Raw genomic sequence first — 10,003 nt, 5'->3', positions numbered from 1 at the left:
ACAAGCGAGACATTTTGCAGGTCTTCTTCTTATTGATTTCAAGTGAATCAAACTCAACAACAAACAGATACAAATAGAAGAAAAACCCAACAAAATCATGTCTTTAATTAATGACTTATTTTTTACAAGCAAATAAGCTTTTCACAGCAAATGTATGGCTGTGTCAAACACAAGTCAAATGAATACATTTAATAACAACCGCGTTCCACTCAGGTTTACCAGTTCCTGCAGGTTACCGGTGCCTTATTCTTGAATGGAATGGGGCCACTGTTACTGTTACTCTACACCTGTGCTTTTCCTGCCATGTGACAAAACTTCAGCTAACTATAAAGAAGTTAAATCTCTTTCACGGCAGGTTTCGTGGATTTCACATTTCACTGGGGAGTTCCTGTGGCGTAATACTGAGTGAATAAATAAGCAAGGTCATCCACGCTCACTGTCTAAACACTTAGTGAGGTAAAGACGCGATGGCTTGTTACAGTCAGCAATTGTAGACGATGTGACATTGACAGAGTGCAGGTTCATTCATATCTGACATCAGGGTGTGGTGGTGGGGGGTCAGCGTTTACACTGTGGACCCCCCCTCCCGCTGCCCCTGAATTACATCACCATCTGATTACATCATCTCCCACTGGGACTGGTGAGACATCCCAGCGTCTCCTCATGATTGGTCCACTGCTGTAGCGTCCTGTCCATGCCGCAGTCCGAGCTGCCGTCAGATAAACTGTGGAGCTTTTGTGAAAAGGCAAAGACCTCCCCCTCCATTGTTGTCTCTGAGTCCGTCTGTATCTCCCACTGTCTCCGTTAAAATTCAACACCACTGCAAGAGAGTTCAGTCAAAGTTAACGGCTTTAACTTGCAGACAGTAATCTTAAGATTGACTGAAGCGATGAAATACAAGAATGGTTAAAGAAGCCGAGCTTTGATCATGTGTCTCACGTATAGTTTTGAGGCTGTTTTCACCCTTCAGGTAAGGTTTCACCTACTTAAGTGGGATGTAATAAGCTCAAATCATCCCCCAGAGTGTTTCGCTACGGTGACGGACGGGTCATCTGAGCATGATTAACGTCATTATCAATGAAGCTGGTTTTTATTTATGCTTGTCGGTTTTGAAAGGTGCTTAGATGTCATGTCAGACAGCGTTAACATTCTGATGTTTAGCCGAGTGTGTTACTGTGCAGGTGGTTTGCAGGTATTTGGTCATAAGCCAAAGGTAAGGTACAAATAAGAATGTTTCAAGGCAATCGAATAGTTTGAGACATTCACATTCTCCAAACCTCATGGTGGGACAACAGGATCATTTTAGGGGATCATCAAAGTCGGTAGGCTTCATCCTCTGGGGGTCATGAATGACTGAGCAGAATTTTGCAGGTAACAGATGTTGAGTTGAGATATTTCAGTCTTGACAACGCCGCTAGCATGGCTGAAAACACATCGGTTAGCCACACCGTTGAACTGGGTCACATGTTCTTTCAGAGCCACTAAACAGGGCTACCACCATTTATTTTGAGTTAATCCCACATACACTCTTTTATTGTTGTAAACACTCACTAGTTCAGCAAATGTGTATTAATCTGCAGCTCAAAATAGTCCCAAACAAATGTTCTGTTTATTAGTGTTTGAGTAACCTTTTCTAAAAACCACAGTGTCTATCTGTTAAAGGGCACTACTTCCCCCCCCCCCTTTTTTTAAATAAATGAAACTACATATTTGTGATCTGTCTTTATAGATTTACATCGTCAGCATGAACAAATTAACAAATGGGCTTTGGGTTTAGTGCGGCAGACAGAGTAGGGAAGTCAGAATGTATTGAGAGATGGACTTTTTTGGGGGACACCAACCTTATCTTTAAACACATGACAACACGGCAACATTTAGGTTTGTTTAACTAGCGGTCAAATTCTGAGGTGAAAAGGTACACGAGAGCGTTTATCCCACGCTGGCCATGATTGGTTTCTATTTTAATTAGAGAAACGATTGGCTTTTCTGCTATACAGCTAATGCACATATACTATCAGACCAAACAATGAAATGGGGATTTATTTTTTGTACCAACAGAATGAAGCATAAACGGCACTTTGTATGCAACGAGTCAGACTGGAGCTCCACTGTTCAGCCAAACACTGCACTTGCTAATTGTGAGATTGCAGAGTTAAGTTATTCTGCTTTGAGCAGTTCAACAGCTTTGTCTGTTTAAACGGAATATTTTGCCACTGCGTTCATTGATGTTTTTTTACTACAACTTCATCTTCAGCATAAACCTTTTTTTGTTATTTTCTTCCACAGGGATTCTCTTTTTTGTCGGCTTGACATTTTTTGAGCAAATACAATAATTCATCGTCCTGTTCAGGTCCTTTAATTTGTTTTATACGGTTCAGTGTGGGCAGATAATTGCGTTCATATCATTTGCAGTAAATGTCATCAAACAATGAAAGTACTAAAATCGGGAAATCGCTTTTTTAAATTATTCATAGTCAGCTTTCAGAAGCCTCTTTAAGCCTTTTGGAAAAACAAAATGGTGGAGGCGCAGGAAGGGGAACAACACACGTTTCTTTGTCCCAGATGGTCTGTGTCTCCACGTGAGATGAATTCGTCCTCAGTTCTCATTTCACCTGTCATTACCCTCACAAATAGAATTCCCTGTTAAATCTGCATTTCCATCACCGGATGCCTCTATTAGAACTAAAAAAAACTGAAGCTAATGATTGGAAAAGATTGCCTTTTCATTCATTTAGAGACAGACACACACACACACACACACACACACACACACACACTGGGTCTTCCTACTAGAGAGTTTGTGATGGTCCTGTTCTGTCTTGTGGTTTTATCGTTGGTCTTGATCTCTATTTGCAGCCTTTGTTCATTGTAAAAACACATTTTGATGTTTGTTTAAAGTGCCTCAGAAATAAATCCGGACTTCATTCTTAATGCCATTGATCTTGCCCTCATTATAACCCCATTTACTCAAATTTCCCCAAAAGGCCTGTTTGAAAGAAACTCAATGTCCCGTCCCATCTAAAGACCTTCGCATTGATCGACTTGATCTCTCAGAGGTTTTGTGCTTCAAACAAATGAGCAACAGGCTTCAGAAGAAGAGAGCGGAGACGCTCATGACAACAGAGCGTGATTATAAGAAACTCATGAGCGGAAGTTTCCTGGCTGCTCGTCAGACGCAATGAGCAAAGTGAAGAGTTATGATTCTCCAAGTGAATGAAATGAGCTTTGCGTGACTCATGCTGTGACTCTGCCTCCATAAGTGAAGCCAGCAGGAGGCTCGCCCAGCAAAGCAGCTGCTTGTCTCTCTGTCTAAACAACATTTATGACACACTGTGCGACCACAAACTGCTTATGTTTTTAAAATCCATCAGGAAGACATATTGTCGTCCTGCAGATTAGCTCCGACTTTCCAAAAACTCCTTGGGAGGGAAATTGTCTTGTAATCTTTTCAGAGGAGGAGTTGCATATTCATATAGCAAATGGGTTGAAATGAATGTATCTTGAGCGTATCCACAGAGGATACATTCAAGATGTTTCTCTCAAACCACCAGTGTAGCATTTAGGGGGATCTATTGAGAGAAATGGAATATCATTTTAATAAGAATATTTTCTTTAGTGTATAATCGCCTGAAGGTTAGACTTGCTGTGTTCTCGTTAGCATAGCATGAGCCCTTCATATCTACATAGGGAGCGGGTCTGACATCTTTCACCGCCATGTTTCTACAGTAGCCCAGAACGGACAAACCAAACACTGGCTTTAGAGAGAGCCTTCCCCTGTAGTCTTCTTACACTCACACAGAAGAAGTTTCAGTTGGTTGCAATCTGCAACCTCGCCACAAGAAAAACCCTTTTGATTTGTGTATCAAGAAGCCAGAGAAACATTTTTAGAGCACTGATCGCAGGCTTTAAGACTTTCAAAGAGTTTATTGCAGTTGTAAATCCTCTCCTTTCCGATTAAAACAAGTCTAAACTTTGGGGCAACCCTGGCACACGACTGAGTTACGATGAAGCAAAACACCGAAGGAAGGTCCCTGTTTCAAAACAGAAAAACACACCTGAGGGGACATTCCCCGTACGTGATTAAACAGCATCCTGGTGTTGAGTCAGCGCTGCAGGCTCGTCAGGTGTTTATCACCAAAGCTGGAGTTCTTGGCTTTTGATTGGCTCTCCATGTTATTTTGACCCAGTGACGCTGCTTTGAGTGTCCTTCCTCTGACTTAATATCAACATGACAAGACATGAGAAGACAACGCATTCTTGTTTCCACTTAACTTGAATCACTTCCTCCTACGTGGTATGAAGTTTATGAAGAAGCAGGTGATAAGGATGTTTACCCGCCTTTACTGATCAATCATGCTTCTTAAGCGACCAGCTACACTGCCGCCACACACACCACAGACCCCAGTTTAGATGTGTGGCAGGCTGTAATTACAGTCCTGGTAACTGTTTATTTCATTTTTAAAGACTTGTTTTTTTTACAGCTTTGTCCTCCATTGTAAATGTGCTTTACGGTATCTGGCAGGCTGGTTGTTGCATGGTGGGGTACAAAGATCAACAAAGGGAAGTTTGTGAGCTATTAATCCCCTGCAGGTCGGCCTGTTTCTCTGTCATCCAGTAATGGGCTAATTAAGGACAACAGTAACCCGCGGGAGCGCCACCCAGCTTGTGTGAACCATACCTGTTGTCTATATCAGGAGGTATGCTTCAAAGACTTTTCTTTTTTTTTATGTTGATGACGTTGAACAAACTGCTGGGCCAGGTTTCCAAAAGAATCTTTATCAATTATACGCCACTAAAGGATGATCTCAGTTTAAATGGGTTAATTCATGTTAATTAGCTAAAGTTAAAACTTATGAAAAAAGATTGCTTTAAGCCTGTGAAGGTGTAATTTATTGTGAAATATTACAGTTAAATCCGGTGAATTTCTGGATATAATTCACAATGTAGCATCAGCTGTGACATCATTGTCACTGTCGTCATTACTGATTCTGCAGAAATTTGTTAAAATCATCTTTATTTTTGCAGTAACTTGTGTGACAATATCAGAAGTCAGGAGGTCTAGCACCCTGTGTATTTGCCAAATACTCTTTTTAAATGATGTTCTTTCTCTGTTAGTTCTGGTTAAATGTATTCGTCTTGGCCAAAAGTGGGAAGTTTTTCAAGTTGAATTTAACCAGAAGTGAATCGAAACACCTTGAGGTAACTGACAAAGCACCTTGTCATTATATGTGAGGGCATAATATTTACTTTGTGATTCGTCACTCTAAGGGCCAGTTGTAGTTTCTCCTCTTTAAAGACATTAGGCAATGATTAGCTGGGGCCTTGTTTCCTCTCTGGGAGCCACTTCACCTCCGGCTGTCGCTGTGTGATCTTGTGCTGTGCGTTCAGCCCGGCCCCCTCCTCCTCCCACCATCAATATAATACTTCAGTGATCAAACCTTCGGCTTCAAAGCACCTGTAGACCAACTCCCCCCTCCACACAACCACATTAGCCTGTCTGTCCCGACTGAAAAATGATTCTCACTGGCTGCCAGACTAATGAGAACCTTTGATGTCTGAAAAAACAACCTACTGTAACGTCGAACAACAGTTTCTTAAAATCTACTAATGTTTTAAGTAACCTTTAACACATGTGGAAGACCATCCGTTACATTCAAATTATGAGTTAAACACGTACAAGCAGTAAAATGTATTGATGTATCAAGTTCTCGATGTGAAGAGGAGTGACGTTCAGCTTCTCTTTTAGGATTTGCATAATTTCAGATCAGTTAAAGAAGGAAAGGGAGGACAAGAAATGTGAGAAGGAAGGAAAGACAGACATGAAAATGACCGGTAATGTTTGTATTTTACATAATTCTGATTTAATATTCCATTAATTGTAGGGTAAATAGCTGTATTGTACAGTTGATTTCCAGAAGAATCTCTTAAAAGAGATGTGTTAAACTGATTAGCTATGATCTGACTAAAAGACTAAAAGTAATTAATTGGATTTAATAAATTAGAAGTTTTCCAATTAAGTACTATCTCTTTTCCCGAAAATAAGTAGGCTATCAGATTACATTGTTTCGTCCAGGACATTTGTAGTAGATTACTGGAACATTACAGGCCCATGAATAATTAACCAGTTTAGCTACTGTTGCCTGTAATGGTTCCTTTCAATCACTTCAACGCAATATGTGGTAAAGAGCATTGTTTGTTCGCTCCAGGCAACACTAGTCGAGGTTTTTCTTCAGCCAGTCTGGCACCAGATCTGGAGGCCACAGGGTTCTGTAAACAATCCTCGCCTGTAGATATGTTTACAGCTTTTCCTCAGACACAAAACCCACACTTCATTGTATCCGTGCTGCTCCTGATAATCGACCCGCGGGTCGCAATGCCTGATCTGAAGCCGGCTGAGGTCATCCACTTCCTGCTAATTGTCAGGGAGATCAGTGTGGTAGTTGTGATAAACTGGGACAGGAAACTGGTAGACTTGGAGTTCTGAGTGGAGCTGGAGCCAACGGGGGACTGGGAATATGGCAGTGGCGGGCCGTCAGGGCCTGCAAAGCCTTCTCTGCTGGCCTAAACAGAATCACAAAGTTATAGCTATTTTATAATTTAATATTTTTTCTTAAATACGTTTAATTTTTTCTTATATGTATTATAATTTATACAAATATTTTTCCCATTATCTTATTTTCTCATTGCACAGCTACTGTGCTCCTCAGTTGCTCTGCTTCCAGTGCAGCTTGTTTTAAGTAGAGCTTTTATCCAATCAGATTTCACCTCTGTGTCTCTAGTAAGAAGAGAGGCCCCAGCCTGCAGACTCACCCAGTGCTGCCATGTGCAGTTTAAGTTGAATGGGGACGATATTGTTGATTCAACCAATCAGATCTTTAGTTTGGGATTCATGGCCCCACCAGAGCGGTTTGCAGGCCAAGTTACGTCAGCTCAGAGTCCAGATGCCAGCAAGGTGCAGAGTGTGCTGTGATTGGTCAGTGGGCGGGCACGTGACTATGTGCCCGCGAAACATGATTGCTAGCAGAGCTTTGTAGCAGACAGAGTTCAAGTGGAAATATTTGAAAGACATTTTACCTAGCTTTGTTTTTTTAATATGAAATGGCGGAAGGAGGAGAAACGGATTTAGTGGCGGAGTTACTGGGAACGCTTTTCTCAAGAAGGACATTTCTGAACAAACTGGACAGTAAGAAATTACCCCACAGCTAGCAGCCCTGACCCAGCCAGGAAAAGGATTTGTATGCAGCGTCAGAAGCGTTGCACATGTTATGGCTGGGAATGCGTTTCATTTTAACTGAGCGTCGGTACTTTTGGAGAGACTCGAGTGGATCTACAACTCACAACCGCGGCCCGCCCTTCGCCGGTCCACGGCCGAAGACGACCACCGAACGCGGTCGAAGGCGACCACCGAACTGCGGCGGAAAACGGACCACCGACCCGCGGCGGATCCGGTTGGACTTCTTACTGGAACTGATGTACTGGGATTAAACTCTTTGTCAGCATAGACAGCATTTGGTAAGTGAACTTCGTTTGTTTACCTCTACTGTTCATTTGTCGTTTTTATGAATAGTATTTGAATGGCTCGTGCTCGTGTGGTGGAATGCGTGGATCCGCTGCAGGTCTGCTGGATTGATTTGTTGCTTTGTTGTCATATGAATATATGCGACTGCTCTTGTGAGTTTGTCATTGTGTTACATTGATTTGGACTATATTGTCCGTTAATGACGCAGCGTATAATATGTGCTCGTATTCATGTATCTGCACATTTATTTCATTTGTCAAATGTTGCAGTGTTATGTGAATATGCGGCTTTTACACGAAACAAATAGTAACCCGTAGCTGTGACGTCATAATGAGGTTATTAGAAGTGGAGAACAGCACTGAAGGCCCAGGTATAAAATCCACGGCCCGCCACTGGAATATGGTTAGGCCTGGAGGTGGAAATGATCATGGTGGTGGAGATGGTGGTAATAGCGTTGGGAATGTTGTTGGTTTGCTTGTCCACATTTCAGTTCCAACGCTTAAAAATATACCGCGCAGCTCTTTTTATGGCTCTGTAACTTCATTTTTTTTTTAAGCCAACAGAAAATAGGCTTTGAGCAACGGATGTGTCATGCCGTCCACTTTCTATTTCAGGGCTTTCAACGGTGCAATTTTCTCCTCCTAAAACGAAAGCCTGCTTTTAAATGGCAGCGTTATCCGCTAGTGGTCCTGATTGCTTGGCTGAATGAGGAAATTCCCCGTCTAAATGCAGAACGAAACCTCCTGCCTGTAAGCTAAACACAGCCACAAGACAATAGGGAAAAACTGCAGACTGAGGGTAGAAAGGACGGGATCTTATCCGACGGTCAAGGATAGGGCAGATTAACTCCATTTCGACCCAGGCTCAGGGACAATCCTGCATCACATTTGCTATCTCATGGCTGAACTCCCGTCTTTGGGACCTCGCTGACTCTACGGACACAAGAACGCCTTAAAAAAAAGCCCCTGGAAGGACGCGTGGAATAAACACTGCTCCTAAACAGAACCAGATGTTCCTCCAGCTATGAAGCGGAGAGCGCTGTGATCCGGCTCTGGGTTGGGCTGTTCCCCAGCGTCACCGAGGCAAACCAGCTCCAGCTTTAGGCCTTAGCAAAACAGGTCTCTTCCTGTGCCTCACAGGAGCAACTATTCCTATTCTGAGGCCCTTTATTCTGCGATTTAAGCATTTCATTTAGAGGATATTAATGCTGTGAGCGACTGAAGTGGTGTCTTTGAAGTGACCTGTTGACTACAGGGTCTGTTACTTCAGTAGAAGTGCGTAAGTAGCCTGAGCTGTGGTCTCCAATTATTTTTTTTACTTGGACCGGCATATTTGCTGATGACAAACTCAGATTATAACCTACGCACAAATGAAAGAAAGGAGACTAAGAGTCTACAACCATGCTCAGTGAGGCACAGTGGTGCATTCAGCTAAATGCTACCATTAGCATGCTAACACGCCCATGATGCTAAAGACCGGTGCAGGCAGGGTGTTTTCAATATTCACCATCTTAGTTTAGCGTGTTAGCATGCTAACATTTGCTAGTTACCGCTAAACACAAAGTATAGCTGAGGCTGATGGGAATGTCATGAGTTCTGCAGGTTTTTGGTCATAAAGTATTGGAGAAATAAATAAACAACATTTGACCTGCTGGTGGCGCTAGAGGAAATGTTAAGGGATCACTAAAGTTATTTCAATCCATCCTGAAGGAGACACGTATAATTTCATGGCAATCCGTCCGTTGCTGAGATATTTCAGTCTGGACCAAAGTTGAGGCCGGACCAAACTGAATTCATATTTAACTTGTGCTTACTTATTATGCTTAACTGAAGCATTATTTAGGGTTTTAATGTGTTGAGTCAACTCAAATGAATTGGTTATGGTGAGAGGAGGATCTTGAGTTAGTTTCAATATTAATTATTGAGATTGTCAATATTTGATTGTTTTTGGCAGATGATTATGGACTTGATAAAACAACGAATGTACTCAAGGAGTCAAAGTTTCCTCGCAGTATTTAAATGTTTCTGGGAGACAGGGTTGGCAGGAGTTTAACGTTATTATTGTCTTAAGGAGACAACAAGGCCCTTAATATTTTATAAGACTGTGAACCTGAGGCTGTAATGACAGTCCGTAAGAGATTTGAAATGAAAACCTTGATGGCTTTCTTGGCAGAGGAAACATGCTTTTGTTGTAACTCAAAACTTGGGCTGGGGAAGTTTGGAGAGGCAACAACCTTGTGGGATTAGTCTCCATGGCCCATGTATATTTTCACTGAAAACAACAGATTTTCACATTCCGCAGCATCATTTATTCATCTGACAAGCATTAGATGATGATTATTAGATGATGCAAATTATTTTCCTCTTGGGTGGAGTCTGTTTTTTTTTTTTTATTACTGTTCCCAGGATGAAGTTTTGAAATAAAGCGAACATCCAGTTTGTACAGACTTGACTGGATCCACCCTCGTTCTTTGGGAGGAAACCG

This window comes from Pholis gunnellus (assembly GCF_910591455.1).
Source record: "Pholis gunnellus genome assembly, chromosome: 15".
In the NCBI taxonomy this organism is placed as follows: domain Eukaryota; kingdom Metazoa; phylum Chordata; class Actinopteri; order Perciformes; family Pholidae; genus Pholis; species Pholis gunnellus.
This window is presented reverse-complemented; position numbering follows the sequence as displayed.